Genomic DNA, 26,689 nt, shown 5'->3' with positions numbered 1-26,689 from the left:
TCACACAAAACCCAACAAAACCTTCATGAGATTCGTTAGTAAAAGAAAGCAAATCACTACTATACGTACTGTATCAAACCAATTCATATTTTGTTTTTTTGCATTATGTCTACTGTATTCTAACTTTCTATGGCAAAAACTCATCAAAGAAAACCATAGAGCCATCAAAACAAGCACATAACGCAAAGAAAACATAATCTGTCAAAAACAGAACAGTCTGTAGCAATCTGACTATTTTGAATACTTCTGTAACTCCACAAATTCTAAAAAATTAGGACGGCCTAAGCAATTTGTATATTAATCTTCTGCAAAAATAATTGATATTTTATCGCGCTCTGTGTCGGTGTCAAAACCGGCGGATCTCGGGTAGGGGGTCCCGAACTGTGTGTCTAAGGCGGATGGTAACAGGAGCCAGGGGACACGATGTTTACCCAGGTTCAGGCCCTCTCGATGGAGGTAAAACCCTACATCCTGCTTGATTGATCTTGATGATATGAGTATTACAAGAGTTGTTCTACCACGAGATCATAGAGACTAAACCCTAGAAGCTAGCCTATGGTATGATTGTTGTATATGATCTATCGACTAGCCTGGCCTCGGTTTATATAATGCACCAGAGGCCTAGGAAAACAAGAGTCCTAGCCGAATACGCCGGTGGGGAGGAGTCCTTGTCTTGATCACCAAGTCTTGTGGAATCTTCCATGTATGCGGCAGCTGTCCGAACTGGCCCATGAGTATACGGCCATGGGGGTCCTCGGCCCAATCTAAATGACCGGGAGACTACGTGGTGGGTACCCCCTAGTCCAGGACACCGTCAGTAGCCCCCTGAACCGGTCTTCAAGTTGGGGACGCTCCTCGGTTCTTCCAAACTGTTCTTTGTCTTTGGTCGTCGGTCTTGAAAAGTGGTTCAACAAATCTTCACATCTTCTATCTTGAGGATTGCCGAGCTAAATCTGAAGATCTCACACGTCGGGTATCTGAGGAGCCCTTTAAGTCTTCGGCCTTTATCAATGCCTTTTTATTTTTATGCCACACCTCGGGTTTGAAGTTGTTCCTGGGCGGCAGCGTCCTCTTGTGTCCGAGCTCCAACGCCTGACTGCATTTAAGGTATCTTTTGCAGCCGAGCACCAACGCTGGACCGCTTTCCGAGCTCCAAAGCCGGAATGTATCCGAGCTCCAACGCCAGACTATGTCAAAACTCCAACGCCGGACTGTATCCGGCTATCCGGGCTCCAACGCCGGACTATATCCGAGGTGTCATATCACCTTGGTTCAAAAAAGTTGAAGGATTTTAGCCGAGCTTAATGCCGGAAATGCCCTCTATGGAGCCAGCCACTAGCGCGCGAGCTTTATGTCGGACTACTTCCGAGGTGGTGCACCACCCCGACTGTGGGCCGATTTTTTGTCAATATTTTTTATTGGTGCAATTTATTCTCTGTCGAGATATATAGCCAGTAGCCCTCAAGGTGTGTATCGGTCTAAAACCCGAGATGCACCTGAAGGATGACATAAGACCGCTGATCCCAATAGCCGCTGAGACTCAGGTTGATTTGCAAAATTGGTCTGAGGATCAACTCCTAGCTCGGCAGAATACTTCGGGACACAAAAAGCGGCGTGCTTAGTCCTCGAGACTCGGGTTGGGTGCGGTCGATCAACCTGAGGATCAAAATCTCCTCGGAAACTGTATTGCACTTAAAATTTTCTGCATTGGACAGGAAATGCAGTAGCCCCCGAGACACTGGTCGGGTGGCAACACCAGATCAGGTGATCGATGTGCCCCTTTAATATTTGTAAATAATAAGCCCGAAGCCCAGTAGCTCCCGAGCCTTAATGCGGGCACGGGTGGCCGAATTAAGGATCGATATCCATAGTAAAATCACAAATTATCTGTAATAACTCTATGTATCCAAGTACTTTACGTCATTAATGCTCGGATCCGCATTGTACAAAACTTTGTTGACCGACCATCGGCTTCCACCTCCTCAGCCAGTAGCCGAGGAGTGTTTGTCTTACTTTATAAAGCCTTTATGAGGGCAAAGATTTACGACAAACAAGGAAATCTGGCCATACGGTTTTATAAACAAAGGTACGCAGAGAGATATGTTATATTACTGTTTAACATAAGAAATGTCTTCCACAGAAAATAGTCCCGCTATCGGTTCCTTTCTTTGGGTTGTTATGCTAAGCATGATCATGAAACCTCAGCTCTAATGCAGAGCAAAATATTGAGGATTTAGTTTGGGAGGCCAGCTACTAGCCCCCGGTAGTGTTCGGCGACAGTCGAGGTCAAGCCGTAAACACTTCGGCCAATGTTATAAATGGCCCATCATTTAACACAATCATCGGATTGCTGACCAGTTTACGCTTATTGTGACAGTCAGTTTTCGGCTTTCTCGACTGAGATGCTTAACCATGTGAGCTGGAAGCACAATCGCAGTGGTTCTCCCTTTGCACACCTAGCCGAACAAAGCGGAACGTAGGAGGCAAGCACAGGAGTCAGGCAACCCAACTATTGACTAAAGACACAATTCGAAACCGATGCATATAAAGCAATACCCGAGAATGTTTTGCCGGATCTCTAAAGATGTCCGGCGCTACACTGCGAGACTTGTGCTGGAAACACACAAATAGTTTAGAAGTGCCAAAAGCTTGGAAAACCAAAAAATGTCAGTAAAAACATGACGTCCGAACAAGATCAAGTGTTCGGTGCCAATCCGAAAATTGGAAAAAAGAATTGTGCTTCTGTCGCGCTTTAACATGACACATCCTATCTAAAGATTTCAAGTGCGTCAGCCTACGGCTTCAACCTCCTATCTCGAAGGCGGAGTACTTCTCTTTAGGCCAGTTTAGCAAACTAAACTATAGCGGCTTTGAGAGCCAAATTAGGCTCCCCGGCTAGTGACCACACACTCGTGTCGAAAAAGGGAGTGATAAATAATAATAATAATAAAACTTTGCAACGACTAAGAAGAAGAACACTTACTATAAAACGGCTCATATAAATTTAAGAGCCCCCAAGTGACTTGGGTAAAAGAATTTTATGTATAATGATTGTGTGTACCAAAGTACTTATATCATATATGTGTTCACCCGAACTTTATACGCGTCTTAACTGACCGTTGACTTCTCCCTCTTCGGTCAAGGGCCAAAAGGTGTTATGTACTCCACCCTTCGAGAATATCGACGGTGTTTCCGATAACCAGGCAATCAGGCCATAAGGCTGTAACAGACAAAGCGCGCTCAGGGAACTTATGCTATATTACTGACGAAGTGTAAGAAGCATCTTCGAAGAAAATAGTACCCCCACCGATACCTTTCTTTGGTGCTCATTGTTACTATGAGACTTGTGCAATAGATTTTTTGTACTCATGAGTTCCGTTGTGTTCCGACCATAATTGAAAACAATAAGAGCGCTAGCTTTCGGCTTCACCCAGTCTGAGGTCCGGCTCGGATGACCCGATCGTGACAATCGCAGAGGTGCTCCCTTTACTCCCTAGCCGAACAATCAGGAACGTAGGGGTAAACACAGGAGCGAGGCAACCCAGCTTGCAAATCGCTTAAGTCAATATGGTGCATATTGTGGCGTAATACACGAACAAGGAACAAAGCCGTACAAGTATAATCATATGCAAGAGGAAAAGCTTCATAAAGGAAGCCCCCAAGTAAACGGGGTATTTGAATTTGTGTGTCACAAAAAAAGTTTTGACAAGGAACTTTGTCACAAACAACTTTGTGCCGAAAAGTATAATGCTTGGCCTAACCGAACAAAATTTAAAACTGAAAGTTTTTGAGCATGAAAGCAACTTAGCTGGTTAATGTGCTCGGTGTTGATGACGCGATTCGGGCTTGTGGCGGGACGAAGACGCCCATTGATCTGTGATAGATCCGACAAGGTTCGCAGTCCTCGGCATGGCCGAGGTCCCAGCCCCCAGGCCCGAGGTGTCCGAGCAAGGAGTTCGGCACTCCGGAGTAGTGACCACCTAACGTAGTCAAAATCGATCACCTGCACACATAAAATAGTACAGTCCAGGAAATAATAATAATAATATATATATAATCCTTGCATAATTGCTTTACACAAAAATAATTTATTTAAAGAAATGTGGCCTGGTGCCGAAGCCAATGTCGATGCAGGGCATCAGTGTAACGCAATGAAGGCGTGACAAAGCCTGAATTTGCATGGCGGTCCGGGCTCCGGATGCGGCGTTCGCCGAACTATGTACGGAAACTGACCGAACCACCACGTGACCGTTTTTAATGTGGTCGCCGTTTGATAGACCTGTGTACAAATGATGGAACAAACCAGAGTAATAATTCCTTAAGAAAAAAAACCCAACAAGCAAAAATTGTTAGGATTAATAGCACCTGGTTTATTTGTTGTAGCATTCCGAAGAAAAGCGACTCCCAAAATCAGGAATTGATCCGCACACACATTGCCTTATGGGTGATAAAGCGCTGGATGGTGATGCTGGCAAAGGTTGGCTTGCCGAGACAAAGCCCTCGGTCCAGCTAATCGTGACGAAGCTGGTTGGCTGGTGACGCCAAAGTCACCGGAATAGGTTGATGAAGAGATGATGAAGCCCCTGGTCTAGCCGAGGTGTTGGAGCGGCTCGGCGAAGAGATGCCGGAGTCTACCTGTCAGCCGATGTGTCGAAACAGGTTGGCGTGTTTGATGATGATTCGAAGAAGAGGCAGCATGGTGATGCCGACGCATGTCAAGACTTGTGACGCGATCAACGCTAGCTTGATGAAGCTACCACGTGGCTATGCCTGTGTGCCCGCTCCGTGTAATCCGTGGGGCAACGACGTTGATGATGATTTATCCTTCGCGATGCCGAACTCTTGTTCGGCTTGTCGAGATGATGATCGAAGGAGTTGAGCTCGGCTCAATAAAGCGGCGACGTGTCTAGCGCAGGTCAGCAGCCGTGGAGCAATACTGCCGAACTGGTTTGACACTAGCGTGATGGCGAAGATTACCTCAGAGGAGGATTAAAATTTTATGGGTGCGTGTTAAAAACAACGCACAATACCTTAGAAGAAAATTCCTTTTAAAAAGGTTGTCAAATATCACGTTCATAAAGAAACATGAATTCGGGTCGGATCCGTATTCGCGCAGGAAACATATCTGAAAAAAGATGCACTAATCGGAAGGTTCCCGGAGTTTGGACGGTCGGATCGAGCTGAAATTTTGAGGGCTAGTAGATATGGGAATATCGTAGCAGGTGAACAGTTGGATCTTCCAAAGGACTTCCGAGATGGGCTCTGGAGACCATGCCCTAAACCCGTCCAGATTCCCGTCTGGATTTGACAAGGCTCCGGTATATCGTAGATTGTCAGAGATTCCTCCATCGGAACTCGATGAACTTTTCAAGGGTTGTTGTAGACTTGATTCCGCACAATTCCACCGAAGCGATTGTTAAAACGACACTGGAGGAGGCGGCGGTGGCGGATATGCGTTCGCTGTCTAGAAAAACAGCACGGTCGCCCGAGGGCAATGTTGACGTTGAGCCCCCGAGCTCCATGGACGCTTCCTCCATGATCTTGATAGAGATTGGAGTTGGTGTTGATGAAGGCCCTCATTCGAACATGACGATCGGAGGCGGGGCATAGTCCTCGGTCAAGCCAAGGTGACCAGTCGAGCCGGTGACGAAGATGTCGACGTCACAGTTAATCTGCAGACAAGCCATCGATCCTTTTGCCGATCACACATCGGAACTCTCGGGTCCCGAACTGTGCGTCTAAGGCAGATGGTAATAGGAGGCAGGGGACACGATGTTTACCCGGGTTCAGGCCCTCTCGATGGAGGTAAAACCCTACGTCCTGCTTGATTGATCTTGATGATATGAGTATTACAAGAGTTGATCTACCACGAGATCGTAGAGGCTAAACCCTAGAAGCTAGCCTATGGTATGATTGTTGTATATGATCTGTCGATTAGCCTGGCCTCAGTTTATATAATGCACCAGAGGCCTAGGATAACAAGAGTCCTAGCCGAATACGCCGGTGGGGAGGAGTCCTTGTGTTGATCACCAAGTCTTGTGGAATCTTCCATGTATGCGGCAGCTGTACGAACTGGCCCATGAGTATACGGCCATGGGGGTCCTCGGCCCAATCTAACTGACCGGGTGATGATTTGGTGAGTACCCCCCAGTCCAGGACACCGTCACTCTGGTTAAAAATGAGAATTGTTTTCGAGAGCGCAAAAGATTTTGTTTTTCAGCAAGATCAAACAACTATCACCCAAGAACATCCTAAAGGCTTTACTTGGCATAAAAACTAATTAAAACACAAAAAAACCACAATCATAGCAGTAGCATAATTGTGCTAACACTCAAGAACAGAAAGCAAAAAGCAAAAATAAATTTTATTCATTGGGTTGCCGCCCAACAAGCGCTATCATTTTACGCCCCTAGCTTGGCATAAGATTTCAACGATGCTCACACAAAATATAAGAATTGAAATACAAAGAGAGCATTATGAAAAAGATGACAAACACATTAGTATAACATACTTCCTATGCATAGGAATTTTATAAGCAAACAAAAGACAAGAAACATCTAACATATGCAAAGAAGAGGAATAAAACATTAACGATCTCAACATAACGAGTGGTAATTTAGTAACATGGAAATTTCTACAACCATATTTTCCTCTCTCGTAATAATTACATGTAGGATCATAATCAAATTCAACAATATAACTATCACATAAAATATTCTCTTCATGATCCACATGAATGCAAAGTTGACACTCTTCCAAAATAGTGGGATTATTATCAAATAAAGTCATGACCTCTCCAAGCCCACTTTTATCAAAAATTTCATAAGATTGAACACTCTCCAAATATGTGGGATTATTTTTAGCTAAAGATGACACTCTTCCAAACCCACTTTTAATATTATCGCAAGCATAATCATCAAGAGATTTAAATAAATTTTCAAGATCATAGGAATCATTATCACCCCAATCATGATCATTGCAACAAGTAGTGGACATAACAAAACAAGCATCCCCAAGATTGGGGTTTTGCATATCACTAACACAATTGACATTAATAGAATTTACAATAACATCATTGCAATCAAGCTTTTCATTCAAGGAACTATCATGAATCACTTTATAAATTCCTTCGTTTAACACTTCATCACAATTGTTAGATTCATGAATCTAAAGCAAAACTTCATAAAGATAATCTAGTGAACTCAATTCACTAGCAATTGGTTCATCATAATTGGATCTTTTGAAAAGATTAGAAAGTGGATGAGGATCCATATCAATAGATTTTTAGCAAGCAAAGATGCAAGCAAATAGAGGGCACATGGCAACACAAGCAAAGATAGCAAACAAGAAAACATGCAAACAAAAGATAGATCTGACGAGAAAATGATGAACGAAGAAAGGGTGAATAAAACACCATTTTTTGTGAAGTGGGGGAGAGGAAAACAAGAGGCAAATGGCAAATAATGTAAATTGCAAGGAGATGAGATTTGTGATTAGGAACCTGGTAGACGTTGAAGATCCTCCCCGGCAATGGTGCCAGAAATTGTTGCATGGCCGGGAGACTATCTTGACTTGATCCTCCCCGGCAACGACGCCAGAAATTCCTTTTGATGTCACTTGAAGCTACGTCGCTATTTCCCCAAAGAGGAAGGGATTATGCAGTATAGCGGTGGTAGGTGTTTCCCTTAGATATGAAACCAAGGTTATCGAATCAGTAGGAGAACCAAGCAACACAACGTAAACAACACCAGCACACAAATAACAACTACTCGCAACCCAACGTGTAAAAGGGGTTGTCAATCCCTTTCGGGTAGCGGCGCCAGAAATTGGCAAACGGACGTGAGAGAGTTGTAAATATTGATAGATCGAATGCCAAATAAAATAAATTGCAGCAAGGTATTTTCGTATTTTTGGTTTAGTAGATCTGAAAATAAAAGCAAAGGAATATAGCTCGCAAAGGCAAATAATATAAGAAAGAGACCCGAGGGCCGTAGGTCACTAGTGGCTTTTCTCGAGAAAAATAGCAAACGGTGGGTAAACAAATTATTGTTGGGCAATTGATAGAACTTCAAATAATCATGACGATATCCAAGCAATGATAATTATATAGGTGTAACATCCCAACATTCTAAATTTTGGAATGTTATATTAAATAAATAGTTTTGATTGTTTGATTGTGGTGTGGTTGCTTGTGTGAAATTGACTGAAATTTGAAACTTTTTGAAAGTTGAATGAGAGGGAATGAAATGACTTTCCCAAACTTTCACCTTGCATTTATGATCTCCATGAATTCAAATTTCATTTCATCACAAAACCCTAGAGAGAAGATGATATGACTTCTTCCATTTAATTAAATGAAAAAGGAGGTTTGAAAAGGTTTGAATTCCATTTGAAAATATTTCAAATTTGGCAACTTTATGCAACTCAATGATTTTCATAAGACAAGATAAAACGACTTCTTCAAATGCTATGAAATATGAGTTCAAATTTTAAAAATAATCAAATTTAAAGTCCCTTTGAAGGTATTTTGAAAACCATTTTCAATTTGGAGTTATTTGGTTTTATTCACATTATTTTTCTCCAACCATAAAATATATGGAAAATAGGGTAAAATGATTCCCTATAGTAGAAAAGTGGAGAAAAATGAGTTTGAAATAATTTTGGTATTTTAAAATATTTTATTTGGTTTTTAAATGAACCAGTAGCACTATTTGATTTATTTAATTTTTTGTGGAATTTATTTGCCATTGAAAACATGTTCATATTTTAGGAAATCTTTTTTTCTGATATTTGGATATATAATATGCCTATATAAATTTTTGTTTTATTTTCGTTATTCAGTTTTCCTATCTGTTTCTATTTATTTAAAAACTGTACATGCGGCTCATAATTATTTGTCGCCCACATGCGCAGCATAGTAGACAGGCCGGCCCGTATTTTGTTCTCTTTTTATTTTCGTTAAGGTTTACAATTTTATTTTATTTATTTTTTTCTGAAAAATAGAAATTTCAGGAAAGAAAAATATTAAAAAAAACGGCCGCGCAGTGTACGCGCGGCCAGGACGAAATCTTAGCCTATGCGCACGATCTTTTTCAATTTCATCTGCGTATGTATATGTTTAGTCCCACATTGCCTATCCTTTGACCCCTAAACCTCTTTTTCACATATAAATATAGACACATACAACCTTCAAAAATCATCCGATTCAGGTAAATCAATATTTTGGTTTGACTAGATTCACTAAAGGAAAATATATTTCTTCTCTCCGGATTTCTTCTCTCCAGCAGGACTTCTGGAAGTTGTCTCGTCTCTCCGAAGTCGTCTTTTTTCTATCTTATAAAGATATCTTTCTTCGTATTTTTGTATAGTTTCATAGCTTATTATTTTTAGACTAGTGTACGGTATAATAATTAGATCATCAATTAGTATCCGTATTTATACATTAGACATATAATTCTTTTAGTTGTAATTATTTTCTCACGTAAAATAGTTTGGCCTTGATTTTTTAAATAGCCATAACTTTTTACTCGTTCATCTAAATTAGATAAAACCAATGCCTACATTTTCGTCTTGATTCCGCCTATCTAGTGAATCTATCAAATAAACGTTTTGCAACTTCCAAATTTCGAAATTTGTTCAGATTCATATTCAAATTTTTTTTGATCATATCTTTTTATCCGTAGCTCTGTTTCCGATGAACCCAACTGCATCGGATTCGTATTGAAATAATCTTTCCGTTCGCGCAATTAGTGTCATCTTCCCAACATATAATTTTGATCCTAGCCAGTTACTCTACTAGTCCACCAAAGAGTTGTTACACAACATTCTAAGCAGATTCAATGCTATATTGAATTACTTGATCCGTTATTTTCAATCTAGTAATTCTTTTTCCTACATATTCATACTGACTTCCTATATCCAGTAGTATCATTAGTTTCAACTTTTGATCTTTTCAAATTTGAACGATTCAAAATTTGAACTCGAAGCTTCACTTGATCATATCTTGTAAACTATAGCGCTTTTTCAATTGATTTTTTTTCAAATTGAATCCCTAGGCGTAATCTAACATCTTGAGCCATCACCACACTTTTTCACTGAAATTAGGATCTGATCTTGCAAAATAATTTGTTTCGGTTCTTTTAGAGTTTTTGCAATCTTCCTTTGCATTTTTTGGGTCTTTGCGTGATTACTTATGTGTAGTTATAATAGATTGCTTACCATAGATTGATCGGAGTGTGACTAGTAGAACTATCAGAAATTATGAGCGCGAAGAATCTTCATCAATAGTACAAGGAAAGTTCACACTTTGATCATACTCTTCAAGTACTCAATTTTACTTGCATTAGTTCAGCCTCAAATATTGCATGTGTAGGATTGGGAACATGTGGTTATTGATATGTAGTTGATGAGGTAGGAACCTAATATCTTTGATCACCCCGGGAATATATGTTATGCTCATATTGCTTAGCCATGCTCGTAGACGGGGATTGGTATGTGAGAATCATGCAAGTTGTGAGAGTTAATAACTAAGGGAAACTTAGGATGGCTACTTTAATACACATCTGGGTGGATTGGTTGCGGGCACCTCGGGAATCTAGTGTTGTCCTAGGAGATCCCGGGGTATCCATCTGATCATCCTATGGAATGCCATCCAGGCTCAAAGGGATCATAAGATTATTCATGTTAGAAACTTCTGTGTGCAGCCACAAGCCATTATGGGCTCTAGCATAGTTCAGTAAGTTGTGTGAAACCTTTCCATGATGAGCTAGCAGATGTAGGGAAGTGTATGTGTACCGACCTATCTATCGGTTAAGGCGGCCTCTTCGGAAAGACTATGTCTCGATCATCCGGTTCTCCAACATCAGGTAGTGCGAGAAATTCAACGGAGGAGATCGATTCTTGTGGGGAAAAGTGCGCAAACCTCTGCAGAGTGTACTAACAAATTATGATTTGTCATGCCCCCAGTTATGGACATTTTGAGTATCTGGTATTTGAATTATTGGTTCATCTCATCACTATATTTAATGAAATTGTTGGGTTATTCATGATTTGGTGATTTTGGGATTGAGTTGGGGTTACCTTCTCAATATGGGTAATTTAACTTAGTAGTAAAAAAATATACCTTTGTTGTAGGGAAAAATTAGCTTTATGCAAAATTAAACTTAGAGCCTCCACCAGCCAGATATGCATATAGAGATGGACATTTTCATTATTATTCTATGGTGTGAAATTGCCAGTACATTCAATGTACTGACCTACATGGCTGCAACCTCTCATGTTGCAGGATTCTTACGACGAGTAAGTGATACGTTAGGGTTATGATGTCTACACTCAACTTTGCCATTGGTGTTGTTGGGACTCCACAGCTTTGTTGTTTCTTCTGCTATATGGATTGAGGTAATAGTATTTACGTTACTCTATACATGTGATTTACCTCTGTTATAAATTCTCGAGTACTGTGTGTGTCAGCATACCGATCCATGGATGATACATAAGCACAGAGACTTCGATCCATTCGGGTCGGGTCGCTACAAGATGGTTTCAGAGAACATGTTGACTGTAGGACGTGACCCCTAGAAACTGGCAAGCCCATAGGAAAGATTTTCTCTCAAACTTTATTTTCAAAAATATCTTTTACCTCTCTTCTTTTCTAAGCTTTATCAAATATTCCCTTTTAGTCAAACTATACCCCTTTCTCCTTTTGACCACATGAAGATTCGATTGATGAGACCACTCCAAGAAGTACAGGATATCAGACAGCTAAGACCACTTCGGAATGAAGAGGATTTTACCGTGCATTATGATAATGGAAACTACAACGGTTGAAGACTCCGAAGACTAGGAGAAATTAAAGGCTCTAAAGAATTTCTAGATTTGTATGACATAGGAAGGCTACCCTTATGGAACTCGTCAGACTATTGAAGCTGTCATTACCCAAGATCAAGGTGTGTCATAGAAAGACCGTAAAACGGAGCGTTAAAACTCAAAGCTTTGTCAACAAAACCCTAAGGCAGGAGATATCAACTATGGAATGATAGCTCATGGCAATGACATGGGCATAAACACGGCTATCCATGATGTTATCGCCCGCTTATGCTATTGTCACCATGCTGAGTTAAGCATACGTTTCTTTAGAAGGATTGGATGAAAAAAGGGATAATGGAGCACCTAATCAGCAAAAGATGAAGTTTTAACCTTAGCTGGTGTATCGCCAGGATCTGGAGTATTACATCAAGAATTTTAAGATGGACCTGCAGGAAGCCGTAATTGACAAGGAAGCATTTCGTGAAGAACTCGGGACCCAAAAGCTGAAAGTAGCTAAGCTAGAGGAGCAAAACCTCGAGATACCGGAGATTCGTCAGGAACTGAAGGACAATAGGACCATGGTTCATGCCAAGGATGTTGAAACCTAGAAGTTTGGAACGCAACTCGAAAATATTAAAGGACGTCACGAGAGACTTCACGTCAACAGATATGACCTGGAAGAAGAACTTGAGAAGATTAACAAGAACGATCAGAAGAAGACCAAACCACTGTTATATACTTACGTTAGATGCGACGATTGTGAGCTGTCATTTGTTTGATGTTTTTCCGACAACCACAAAATAACATATGTCTCTTCAAAACTATTGTTTGTATTGTGTGTATCCCTCTCCATCTCTCTTATATCACCCGAAAATCCTTGGAACCAATAGAGGATGAATGGAGATGAACTCATATTTTCTGGACCGATGACTCAATTGGAGACGGACCGATGGATTCAGAACATGGAAGATCACATGAAGAATAACACTATAGCCGGAAAAGATATGGCCCAGTTTGCTCTTTAGTTCTTTGAAAGAGGTGATTCTACTTGGTGGAGGATGTACCAAACCATCAATGGGTGGCAAAGAGTAACCACTTGGGAAGAATTTAAGTTGACTCTGCTAAAGTCTCAGCTTGTGCCCCAGAAATTGAAGCCTTATGAAAATGATATGAAGAAACCTTGTGCATGCAAGCCCTGTGGAGAAATAGGACACAACCATAAACAACACAAGGATGAATGCCCTCACTATGAAGAAAGTCACCCAGCTGAAGAATGCCCAACTAGGAATATTACTTGTTTCTTGTGTGAAGGGACTACCCACTACCCTGCTCAGTGTCACATTTAGCCTGTGGTTCAAAGAACCATCCAGCAGAAGAAAGAAGCAATGAAAGGAGCCCTCATGGAAATTTTAGAAGAACCTACGATTAAGGAAGAGGTGGAGGACACACCCGAAGAAGACCCAATTAAACCCTGCACCAAGTCATGCTATTCATGTGGAGAAGAAGGACACATCTCCTAGAATTGTCTGAAGGGGGATCTAGTAGCATTCCCAACAGTGGAAGTAGAGTATGACCAACAGGAAATAGAAGCCCTGATTGGCACGGAAAAGACCAGGAAGAGAAATAGATTGGATTCCAGGAACAACACTATTTCTACAAAGAAGGACCTGAGTCATATCACATGTTTCAGGTGTAAAGATTCATGACACTACTTCAGCGATTACCCAAGAGGGAAGACGAGGACCCAAGGAGGCTATATAATCACAAGGAAACCTCGAGATTGGTCAGAAGTAATATGTTTTCATTGTAACAAAGCAGGGAACTTTGCCAGAGACTGTCCCAAAGAGAAGGAGACTTGTGCTAAATAGTCGAGTTTGTAAAAAAATGCACTAGTATTGGGAACATTTTAATTATTATTGAGGTGTTGAGTTGAGGCATGTGATCGAAATGCAGGAGATTGTAATAATTTGAGAAGCAACAAAGTTAGCATCATTGGTATCGATTTGGATTCTATGAGTTATTAAAATATAGGCAGTGAGTGAAATCATGATACATGGAATAAGATTTTGAAGAAACTAGTGACTATTCATTTTTATGGGTGGTAGAACCCAACACCGTTACCAAATACAAGAGCTAGTGGTTAGCTACATCAGACGTTGGAATGGACCACTCAATGATGAGTCTAAGTAATCATGTCTTAGTTTGGTACCAATAGAAGGAAGGGACACAGTACAATTGGATGGAGTTAAGAATGCTAAGGAAGATGGAGGTTGAAATATTGATCAGTTGGAACCCGAATGGTGGGTTCAATGTTTACAAGTGATGAGATGGGCCATAACCCACAGGCTCCAGGACTTGCCAAGAAGCAAGCACACTCTTACTGAAGGAAGAAAAACCCTTGAAGAGGATATGCCTTTATCAACAGGCGATCTTATAGGAGTTACGCAAAACCTGAGAGTGTGAAGAAACGATAGATGTTTGTTTGGCTTGCAGAATCAATGGATTATTCGAACTTAGTTCGTGGACAAGAGGAATTATGCAATGCTTGTGAGGATGACCGAGTGTTAGAATGCGAGATTCACTAAACCATATACAAGGAAATGATTTGGGTGTGGAATGGATTGATCACCATGCCGACTTAGTCTTATTATTCGCCTTGCTATATGAAATGGTAAATCTGTGTGACTTACCCGTAGTAGAACAACGACGATCAAAACCTTGTTTAAACCTTAGAATGGTATGACAATTTTCCCTTGTAGAAGGCAGCTGTTACCAATCATAGGTCATACGGTGAGAATGAAGCCCAGACCCATTTTTTGCAGGGACCCGGTCAAATTGTTTGATGACTACCATGAGATATCGGTAGTTGTTTAGTGTTGGCGCCAGACCCGTCAGCTAAGAATACCCAGTCACAGAAGAACCGTACCAAGATGAAAGGACACAGGAATTGAGGAAAAATGTTATGCCACTACCGGAAGAGCCCAGAGAAGGAATTATTCTGAATATCTGAGAAGATCGACACTACCAACAATAAGGAGTGAGTATATGTGTTTTGATGGAACCGTAACCATGCTTCTAAGGGTGGTAGCACCCGAGACCTTAGTGATAATTGCTTGATCTTGAGGAGACCCCGAACCCAACCTAATTCTTGCTAGCCTCTCCGAATCTCGAAGGCGAGATTCATTTTAAGGGTGGTAGGTTTGTAACATCCCAAAATTCTAAATTTTGGAATGTTATATTAAATAAATAGTTTCGATTGATTGTTTGATTGTGGTGTGGTTGCTTGTGTGAAATTGAGTGAAATTTGAAACTTTTTGAAAGTTGAATGAGAGGGAATGGAATGACTTTCCCAAACTTTCACCTTGCATTTATGATCTCCATGAATTCAAATTTCATTTCATCACAAAACCCAAGAGAAAAGATGATATGACTTCTTCCATTTAATTAAATGAAAAGGGTTTTTGAGAAGGTTTGAATTCCATTTGAAAATATTTCAAATTCGGAAACTTTATGCAACTCAATGATTTTCATGAGAGAAGATAAAATGACTTCTTCAAATGCTATAAAATATGAGTTCGAAGTTTGAAAACAATCAAATTTAAAGTCCCTTTGAAGGTATTTTGAAAACCATTTTCAATTTGGAGTTATTTGGTTTTATTCAAATTATTTTTCTCCAAAAATAAAATATATCGAAAATAGGGTAAAATGATTCTCTACAGTAGAAAAGTGGAGAAAATGAGTTTGAAATAATTTTGGTATTTCAAAATATTTTATTTGGTTTTTAAATGAACCAGTAGCACTATGTGCTTTATTTAATGTTTTGTGGAATTTATTTATAGATGAAAATATGTTTATGTTTTAGGAAATATTTTTCTGAAAATTTTGATATATAATATGCCTATATAATTTTTTTTTATTTTCGTTATTCAGATTTCCTTTGTGTTTCTATTTAAAAAAACTGTATGTGCAGCTCATAATTATTTGTCACCCACATGCGCAGCATTGTAGACAGGCCGGCCTGTATTTTATCTTTTTCTCTTTTTATTTTCTTTAAGGTTTACAATTTTTTTTGAAAAATAAAAATTTCAGGAAAGAAAAATATTAAAAAACTGCCACACAGTGTACGCGCGGCCAGGCCGAACTCTTTGCCCATGCGCACGATCTTTTTCAATTTCATCTACGTATGTATATATTTAGTCCAACATTGCCTAGCCTTTGACCCCTAAGTGTCTTTTTCACCTATAAATATAGACCCATAGAGCCTCCAAAAATCATCCGATTCGGTTTAAATCAATATTTTGGTTTGACTAGATTCACTAAAGGAAAATATATTTATTCTCTCTGGATTTTTCTCCCCGGTGGGACTTCTGAAAATTATCTCCTTTCTCCGAAGTCGTCTTTTCTCTACGTTATAAAGGTATCTTTCTTCGTATTTTTTATAGTTCCATAGCTTATTATTTTTAGACTAGTGTACGGTAGAATAATTAGATTATTAATTAGTCTCTGTATTTATACATTAGACCTAGAATTCTTTTAGTTGTAACTATTTTTCTTCCGTAAAATAGCTTGGCCCTGATTTTTTAAATAGCCATAACTTTCTACTCGTTTATCCAAATTAGATAAAAACCAACGCCTACATTTTCGTCTTGATTCCGCCTATCTAGTGAATCTATCAAATAAACTTTTTGCAACTTTCAAATTTCGAAATTTGTTCAGATTCATATTCAAACCTCTTTTGATCCTATGTTTTTATCCGTAGGTCCGTTTCTGATGAACCCAGCTGCATCGGATTCATATTGAAATAATCTTTCCGTCGCACAATTAGTGTCATCTTTCCAACATATAATTTTGATCCTAGCCAGTTACTCTACTAGTCCACCAAAGAGTTGTTACACAACATTCTTAGCAGATTCAATGATATGTTGAATTACTTGATCCGTTATTTTCAATCTAGTAATTCTTTTTCCTACATATTCATATTGACTTCCTACATCTAGTAGCATCATTAGTTTCAACTTTTGATCTTTTCAAATTTGAACGATTCAAAATTTGAACTCGAAGCTTCACTTGATCATATCTTGTAAACTGTAGCACTTTTTCAATTGATTCCTTTTTCAAATTAAATCCCTAGGCGTAATCTAACATCTTGAGCCATCACCACTTTTTTGCACCGAAATTAGGATCTGATCTTGCAAAATAATTTGTTTTGGTTCTTTTAGAGTTTTTGCAATCTTCCTTTGCATTTTTTGGGTCTTTGAGTGATTACTTATGTGTGCTTATAATTGATTGCTTACCATAGATTGATCGGAGTGTGACGAGTAGAACTATCAGAAATTATGAGTGCAAAGAATCTTCATCAACAGCACAAGCCAAGTTCACACTTTGATCATACTCTTCCTATACTCAGTTTTACTTGCATTAGTTCACCCTCAAATATTGCATGAGTAGGATTGGGAACATGTGGTTATTGCTATGTAGTTGATGAGGTAGGAACCTAATATCTTTGATCACCCCGGAAATATACGTTATGCTCATATTGCTTAGCCATGCTCGTGGACGGGGATTGGTTTGTGAGAATCATGCAAGTTGTGAGAGTTAATAACTAAGGGAAACTTAAGATGGCTACTTAATACACATCTGGGTGGATTGGTTGCGGGCATCTGGGGAATCCGGTGTTGTCCTAGGAGATCCAGTGGTATCCGTGTGATCATCATATGGAATGCCACCCAGGCTCCAAGGGATCATAAGACTATTCATGCTAAAAACTTCTGTGTGCAGCCACAAGCCATTATGGGCTCTAGCATAGTTAAGTAAGTTGTGTGAAACCTTTCCATGATGGGCTAGCAGATGTAGGGGAGTTTAGGTGTACCGGCCTATCTATCGGTTAAGGGGACCTCTTCGGAAAGACTATGTCTCAATCATCCGGTTCTCAAACATCAGTTAGTGCGAGAAATTCAACGGAGGATCGAGTCTTGTGGGGAAAAGTGCGCAAAGCTCTACAGAGTGTACAAACAAATCATGATTTACCGTGTCCCCGGTTATGGACATTTTGAGTATCTGGTATTTGAATTATTGGTTGATCTCATCACTGTATTTAATGAAATTGTTGGGTTATTCATGATTTGGTGATTTTGGGATTGAGTTGGGGTTACCTTCTCAATATGGGTAATTTAACTTAGTAGTAAATAAAATTTATTCCTTTGTTGTAGGGAAAAAAAATTAGCTTTATGCAAAATTAAACTTAGAGCCTCCACCAGCCAGATATGCATATAGAGATAGACATTTTCATTATTATGCTATGGTGTGAAATTTCCAGTACATTCAATGTACTGACCTACATGGCTGCAACGTCTCATGTTGGAGGATTCTTACGACGAGTAAGTGATACGTTAGGGTTACGATGTCTACACTCAACTTTGCCGTTGGTGTTGTTGGGACTCCACAACTTTGTTGTTTCTTCCGCTATATGGATTGAGGTAATAGAATTTACGTTACTCTATACATGTGATTTACCTCTGTTATAAATCCTCGAGTACTGTGTGTCAGCATACCGATCCAGGGATGACACTTAAGCATAGAGACTTCGATCCATTCGGGTAGGGTATCTACAAGATATATCCCATCATTTAGACAAGATCTAACTATGTAGAGATAGACCCCATCGTTTAATCCTTAGGAGCAATGGTACATACGTGTCGGTTCCCCTTCTGTCACTAGGATCAAGCACCGTAAGATCGAACCCACTACAAAGCACCTCTCCCTATTGCAAGATAAATAGACCAAGTTGGCCAAACAAAAACCAAATATCAGAGAAGAAATACGAGGCTATAAGCAGTCATGCATAAAAGAGATCAAAGAAACTCAAATGGATATAAAAAGATAGATCTGATCATAAACTCAAAGTTCATCCGATCCCAACAAACTCACCGCAAAAGGAGTTGCATCATATGGATCTTCAAGATACCATTGTATTGAGAATCAAACGAGAGAGATGAAGCCATCTAGCTACTAACTATGAACCCGAAGGTCTACAAAGAACTACTCATGCATCATCGGAGAGGCACCAATGGAGGTGGTGAACTCCATCCGTGATGGTGTCTAGTTTGGATCTGGTGGTTCTAGACTCCTCTGCGGCGGCTGGAATTGATTTTCGTTGACTCCCCTAGGGTTTCTGGAATATTGGGGTATTTATAGAGCAAAGAGGCGGTCCGGGGGGCACCCGAGGTGCGCACAACCCACTAGGGCATGCCTCGGCCTCCTAGCGGGCCCTGGTGGGTTGTGCTCTCCTCAGAGCACCCCTAGGCGCAGCCTTGGGCCATTAGGTGTCTTCTGGTCCATAAAAAATCTCTATAAAGTTTCACTGCATTTGGACTCTGTTTGATATTGATTTTCTGTGATGTAAAAAACATGCAAAAAACAACAACTGGCACTTCGCACTATGTCAATAGGTTAGTACCAAAAAATGATATAAATTACTATAAAATGATTATAAAACATCCAAGATTGATAATATAACAGCATGGAACAATAAAAAATTATAGATACGTTGGAGACGTATCAGTGACTATAACTTGCAAGATAGGATCAAGAACACAAATATATTCATGAAAACATAATAGGTTCAGATCTGAAATCATGGCACTCGGGCCCTAGTGACAAGCATTAAGCATAGCAAAGTCATAGCAACATCAATCTTAGAACATAGTGGATACTAGGGATCAAACCCTGATGACCCACAAGTATAGGGCATCCATTGTAGCTCTTTTCGATAAGAGTGTCGAACCCAACGAGGATCAGAAGGAAATGGAAAGTGGTTTTCGGCAAGGTAATGTCTGAAAGTGCTGAAATTGTAGGTAGCAGAGTAGTTTGATATCAAGATATTTGTTTCTTGAGATCTTCTGAAGTGGTTTCAGTTCCGGACTTGTTTTGCTATGGTGTTTATTTGCACTGGTCGCCAACTTTGACAACCAGTGTATATGATATGCTGCTTTGTTCCCTATATTTGTAGTGGTGGCGAACTTTGATGCCGAGTGGATGTAATATGTGAAATAGCCGTGATAGCCTAGTGTAAGTTGCTTGCTTATTTATTTCCTTGTTGTCTTTTTTGTTTGTTTGCTTGCAGTCAGTGATGTTTTTTTCCGCGGTTTGCTAGTGGCCGCAATAACCTATTTTTAAAAAGTAGGCCACAATAACCATGGGCTACATATTTACTGTAATGACACTGGGCCTTCTACAGGCCGTAGAAACAATGGGCCTTCTATAGGCCGTATCATCAATGGGCCTTCTATGGGTCGTATGATCGATTGCCCAAACATGGGCCAATAACATACCGCATTATGGCCGTAAACGGGCTAGAGTTGGAATCATCCGTTCATGGGCCGACCATAACGGGTTGTCGTTAATAGGCCATATTTGATGACCCTATGAAAACGGCCCAACATATTAATGGGCCACAAACAGGCCGACTGTAACCACGGTCTGAATTTGGCCCACAAGCAGAAAATAACAGTAACGGGCTGTAAGTAACCGAATGCTGGAAATGAGCCCAAGAATAAATGGGCCCTGAGAAGGCCGAAAGATAACATGGGCTGGAAACAGCCCAACGGTATAATGGGTCGTTAATGGGTATAAAGTGATACACTGTTCATTACGGGCCTATTTCACCACGGGCCGTTAATGGGCCAAGAGTTACAAAGGGCCTCATATGGGCCAAAAGACTTCATGGGCTATACATGGGCCAGAAGTTAAAACGGGATGGAATCATATTGGACGGCCCAGATGACGCTACTGAGCCTAATTCGGATAGGTCGTAACAGGCCCTGGGTTAGCGGGCTGTAAATGGGCTATATGCGAACATGCCATTAACAGGCTTTCCGTGGGTCGGCCCGCCACCTTTTGACCAAGTTAAACGGGCTGGCCTTTTCACATGAATGGGCCTTTGTTGGGCCATTCCACGTGTCGATGTATCATAGGCGCCTTCGGTGCAATGAGTGGATGACATCTGTCCCAACGGTGAGCCGACACGTGTTTCCTCCAGCCAATGATGATTTTACACGTGGAAAATCCCCATTGATCGAGGCTGTTAACGGGTTATCGGATCCAAAACCGGACCCGATAGCGTAATGGCGAGCCGTTATAGTGGATGCCACGTGTCGGTCACCCTTGATGAAAGCACTTCTATGACGTGGGATTTATTGTCATGGAAGTGGACACTTCCGTGATGATATTTTTGGTAATGTCATGGAACACTACTACGACAGCACAGGTATGACTATCTTGATTCTGTCATAAAATTGTCATGGATGTACATGCATGAAAGCAAACGTGACCTACTGTGAAAACACGTATCATCACGAAAGTGTCTTTTTTGTAGTGATAGCTCCAAGTAAAGTTACCCATGAACAAAGACAAAAGAGGGGATGCCATCCAGGGAATCCCCAAGCTTAGGCTCTTGGTTGTCCTTGAATGTTACCTTGGGGTGCCTTGGGCATCCCCAAGCTTAGGCTCTTGCCACTCCTTATTCCATAGTCCATCGAATCTTTAACCAAAACTTGAAAACTTCACAACACAAAACTCAACAGAAAACTCGTAAGCTCCGTTAGTATAAGAAAATAAATCACCACTTAGGGTACTGTTGTGAACTCATTCTAAATTCATATTGGTGTAGTATCTACTGTATTCCAATTTCTCTATGGTTTATACCATCCGATACTACTCATGGATTCATCAAAATAAGCAAACAACACATAGAAAACAGAATCTGTCAAAAACAGAACAGTCTGTAGCAATATGGAGGTTTCGAATACTTGTGTAACTCCTAAAATTCTAAAAAAATAGGATAACCAGGATATAAAGTATATAGATCTACTTCAGTTGTAATTGGTATTTTATTGCTCTTTGGTAAAAAATGATAATTATTTTCGTGAGCGCATACTTTCTATTTTTATCAGCAAGATCAAACAACAATCACCCAAGAAGATCCTAAAGGCTTTACTTGGCACTTTATTCAAACAAAAGATATAAAACGTGATTACTACAGTAGCTTAATCATGAGGACACACAAAAATAGTATGGGTAAATGTTGGGTTGTCTCCCAACATGCGCTTTTCTTTAATGCCTTTCTAGCTAGGCATGATGATTTCAATGATGCTCACATAAAAGATAAGAATTGAAACATAAAGAGAACATCATGAACAATATGACTAACACATTTAAGCCTAACCCACTTCCTATGCATAGGGATTTTGTGAGCTAAAAATTTATGGGAACAAGAATCAACTAGCATAGGAAAGCAAAACAAGCATAACTTCAAAATTTTCAACATGTAGAGAGGAAACTTGATATTATCGCAACTCCTACAAGCATATATTCCTCTCTCATAATAATTTTCAGTAGCATCATGAATGAATTCAACAATATAACCATCACATAAAGCATTATTTTCATGATGCACAAGCATAGAATTTTTATTACTCTCCACATAAGCAAATTTCTTCTCATGAATAGTAGTGGGAGCAAACTCAACAAAATAACTATCATGTGAGGCATAATCCAATTGAAAATTAAAATCATGATGACAAGTTTCATGGTTATCATTATTATTTATAGCATACATGTCATCACAATAATCATCATAGATAACAACTTTGTTCTCATAATCAATTGGAACCTCTTCCGAAATAGTGGATTCATCACTAAATAAAGTCATGACCTCTCCAAATCGACTTTCATAATTATCACAATAAGATTCAACACCCTCCAAAATAGTGGGATCATTACTTACTAAAGTTGACACTCTTCCAAACCCACTTTCATCAATATAATCATCATAAATAGGAGGCATGCTTTCATCATAATAAATATTCTCATCAAAACTTGGAGGACTAAAAATATCATATTCATCAAACATAGCATCCCCAAGCTTGTGGCTTTGCATATCATTAGCATCATGGATATTCAAAGAATTCATACTAACAACATTGCAATCATGCTCATCATTCAAATATTTAGTGCCAAACATTTTAATGCATTCTTCTTCTAACACTTTGGCACAATTATCGGAATCCCTATTTTCATGAAAGATATTAAAAATATGAAGCATATGAGGCAACCTCAATTCCATTTTTTGTAGTTTTCTTTTATAGACTAAACTAGTGATAAAACAAGAAACTAAAAGATTCGATTGCAAGATCAAAAGATATACCTTCAAGAGATAACCTCCCTGGCAACGGCGACAGAAAAGAGCTTCATGTCTACTACACAACCTTCTTCTTGTAGACGTTGTTGGGCCTCCAAGTGCAGAGGTTTGTAGGATAGTAGCAAATTTCCCTCAAGTGGATGACCTAAGGTTTATCAATCCATGGGAGGCGTAGGATGAAGATGGTCTCCCTCACACAACCCTGCAACCAAATAACAAAGAGTCTCTTGTGTCCCCAACACACCCAATACAATGGTAAATTGTATAGGTGCACTAGTTCGGCGAAGAGATGGTGATACAAGTGCAATATGGATGGTAGATATAGGTTTTTGTAATCTGAAAATATAAAAACAGCAAGGTAACTAATGATAAAAGCGAGTGTAAACGGTATTGCAATGTGAAAGGATCGATATAGTTGACTAGAGGGGGTGAAGAGGCAAATAACAATTTTTTGCTTTTCTTTAACAATTTAAACTTTGCATCAAAGTAGGTTGTCTAGATATGCAACTAAGTGAGCAACCTATATGATGCAACAAAGATAAGTGCACAAGCAAGCAAGAGATATATCACAAATAAGCTTGCACAAGTAAAGGCATGAGATAACCAAGAGTGGAGCCGGTGGAGACGAGGATGTGTTACCGAAGTTCCTTCCCTTTGAGGGGAAGTACGTCTCCGTTGGAGCGGTGTGGAGGCACAATGCTCCCCAAGAAGCCACTAGGGCCACCGTATTCTCCTCACGCCCCCACACAATGCGAGACGCCGTGATTCCACTATTGGTGCCCTTGGAGGCGGCGACCGAACCTTTACACAGAAGGTTGGGGCAAACTTCACAACTCAATTGGAGGCTCTCAACGACAGCACGAAGCTTCACCACAATGGACTATGGCTCCGTGGTGACCTCAACCGTCTAGGGTGCTCAAACACCCAAGAGTAACAAGATCCACAAGGGATCAGTGGGGGAATCAAATTTCTCTTGGTGGAAGTGTAGATACGGGCCTTCTCAACCACTCCCAAGCAAATCAACAAGTTTGATTGGCTAGGGAGTGAGATCGGGCGAAAATGGAGCTTGGAGCAACAATGGAGCTTAGAGTTGGAAGAGGTGGTCAACTAGAGGAAGAAGACACCCCTTTTATAGCTTAGGACAAAAATCCAACCGTTATCCACCTACCAGCCCGCGACCAGCGGTACTACCGCCCTAGACCAGCGGTACTACCGCAAGGCCATGTGGTACTTCCGCTTGCTGACAAGCGGTACTATCGCAAGGCCATGCGGTACTACCGTGAGGAACCGCGGTACTACCACAGCAGCAACAGCAGCTAGGGCAGACCTGTAGCACAAGGGCTGAGGACGGTACTGCCGCGGGCGCGGTACTACCGCTCCCCCTTGTGGTACTACCGCAAGGCAGGAAACCCCTAGCCTGGGAAGAGCGCAGATAAAAATACATCCGTGCCTACTTCCGCTGGAAAATGGACGAAGCAAAAATCCGACACAATACTACCGCAGAGGAGCGGTACTACCACCTGGCAGCTGAGCCAGGCCGCACACGGTACTACCGCACAAGGGATGCAGTACTACCGTGATGGCGCGGATGTAAAAAATTACATCCGCCCCTACTACCGTGAAGGAGCAGTACTTGGCCTGGGGGCCACGATACTACGGCTCCAGAGGAGCGGTACTACCGTGGGCACCTGCGGTACTACCGCGTCATAGTATGGTACTACCGTAGGTGCCTGTGGTACTACCGCTCACCAGGGAGCAGTACTACCGCAAAGCCCATCAACAGCAGCCAGGACAAGGCAAAGAGGATAAACGGAGGAAGCTCCAAAGTGCAGGGGAAAGGAGGGGACAAGGAAGAAAATATGTACGTGATGATTCCACCCAAACCATTCCGATGCGGACCCCCTCTTAATAGTACGGATTTCCTACGACTCAAATCCACCAAAAAGAAACATAGAAAAAACGCCGTCTTCAATAGTCTTCGAGGGGAACCAAACCGTCTTGTGCATAGCGATGAAACGTCTGGGAAACTCAAGGCACACGATTAGTCCGCAAAAGCATTGTCATCAATCACCAAAACACCTTAGTGATAAATATTCCCTTACAATCTCCCCCTTTTTGGTGGATTGATGACAATACGGGATTTGCACAAAGGAAATAATATTAAGCAAACGCAAACCCCTCCTCTCTAGAATATAGACGGGCTCCCCCTAGATGTGTGCTTTGGACTACACGACACACATACTAAGATGAAAGCTCCCCCTATATTATAGAGACAAGGCATATCTTGCAAAAGTAAGGCTAACATTAGACAATATAGCAAATACGAGCATAACATAAGTAGCACAAACATAAGATCACTAAGATAGAATAGAGTGCATATGTCTTACACCATATGAAGGATAAGTCTCGAAGGCACAAACCAAACCAAAGCAAACGAGGTCCAAATGACAAAGCAAACACCAAACATGACACACGACTCGCAAGCATGCAAATCCCTACACTCTCTCCCCCTTTGGCATCGAGACGCCAAAAAGGCAGAGAGGACACCTACACACAAGGGGTGGCTCAGGCAGAGAAAGCATCCCAATTCTCCTCGTGCTCCTCGTCAGACTCAGTGGCGGGGACGGTCTCCTCGATGTCCTCCTCAGAACTAGTCCACTTGAAGCCTTGCTTCACCATCCATGCAGCCTCTGGCGTGATGGCATCCTCAGAACCGCCAGAGACGTCCTCTCCAAAGAGCCTCATAACCTTCTTGTCGCGGCGGCGACTCTCCTTGGATGCCACGTGAGTCCTATACTGCCCCTTTGCTTGCATGCAGAAAAGAGTATTCATCTTGTGCTTCAACTTCTTGGCCCACGACGGCTCAGAGGAAGGTTAGGAAGACCTAGCAGCACGGTCCTCAGCAACATCCTCTGCACCAGCCTCCTCCTCACCAATATCCCTCCTAGCAACAGATGCCTCAGCATGAGTAGTAGTGTTGGCACAATTGGGCTTGACGCGGAGACTGATGGACTCATGCCGAATCCAGTCTGGAGCAAGGAACTCATCACCAGGGTACAGCTTCTCCCAAGTTGTGGAGATCAACAGAAACAGGTATGGTCCATAGATAGGTACCTTGCGGGTGTACACCGCAAATCGAAGCTCACACCACATGATGTGTGAGACATCAAGTGGCTGAGTCTGAGACGTACGAGCCTCCGCGCACAGGAGCATCATGTCCACCAGATAGGCATGAACATTGTCCTTGTCACCTATGCGAGGGAACAGAGTGTTGTGGAAGATGCGATGCATGATATCCAGAAAAGAGTTCAGCACCCAAGTCGACTTGCCACTGGGAAGCACCTTCTCAACATAGAACGGCTGAAGCTTGTTCTTGTTAGCAGACTCAGAATTGGCATGGGGGCGAACACCAATGGGTGTGTGGAGCCCGTCATCAGGAATGTGGAGCAGATCCATGAACGCCTTCCAGGTAGCAGTCAACTGACGGCCATTGGTCATCCAGGTCATCCTCCGCTCATCCCCGGGGTGAAAGTGAATTGAGGCAAAGAACTGACAGATAAGCTCAGGGTCATAGTCAAGGTGGAAGGAGATCACATGTTCAATATCGAACTGCTCCACCAAATCCAGAGCTTCTCCAAAGTAGTCACGAAACTTGTCCTTCCTCAAGTGATTCATGTATATCCACTT

This window comes from Triticum urartu, chromosome 5, assembly GCF_003073215.2.
Source record: "Triticum urartu cultivar G1812 chromosome 5, Tu2.1, whole genome shotgun sequence".
Lineage (NCBI taxonomy): Eukaryota > Viridiplantae > Streptophyta > Magnoliopsida > Poales > Poaceae > Triticum > Triticum urartu.
This window is presented reverse-complemented; position numbering follows the sequence as displayed.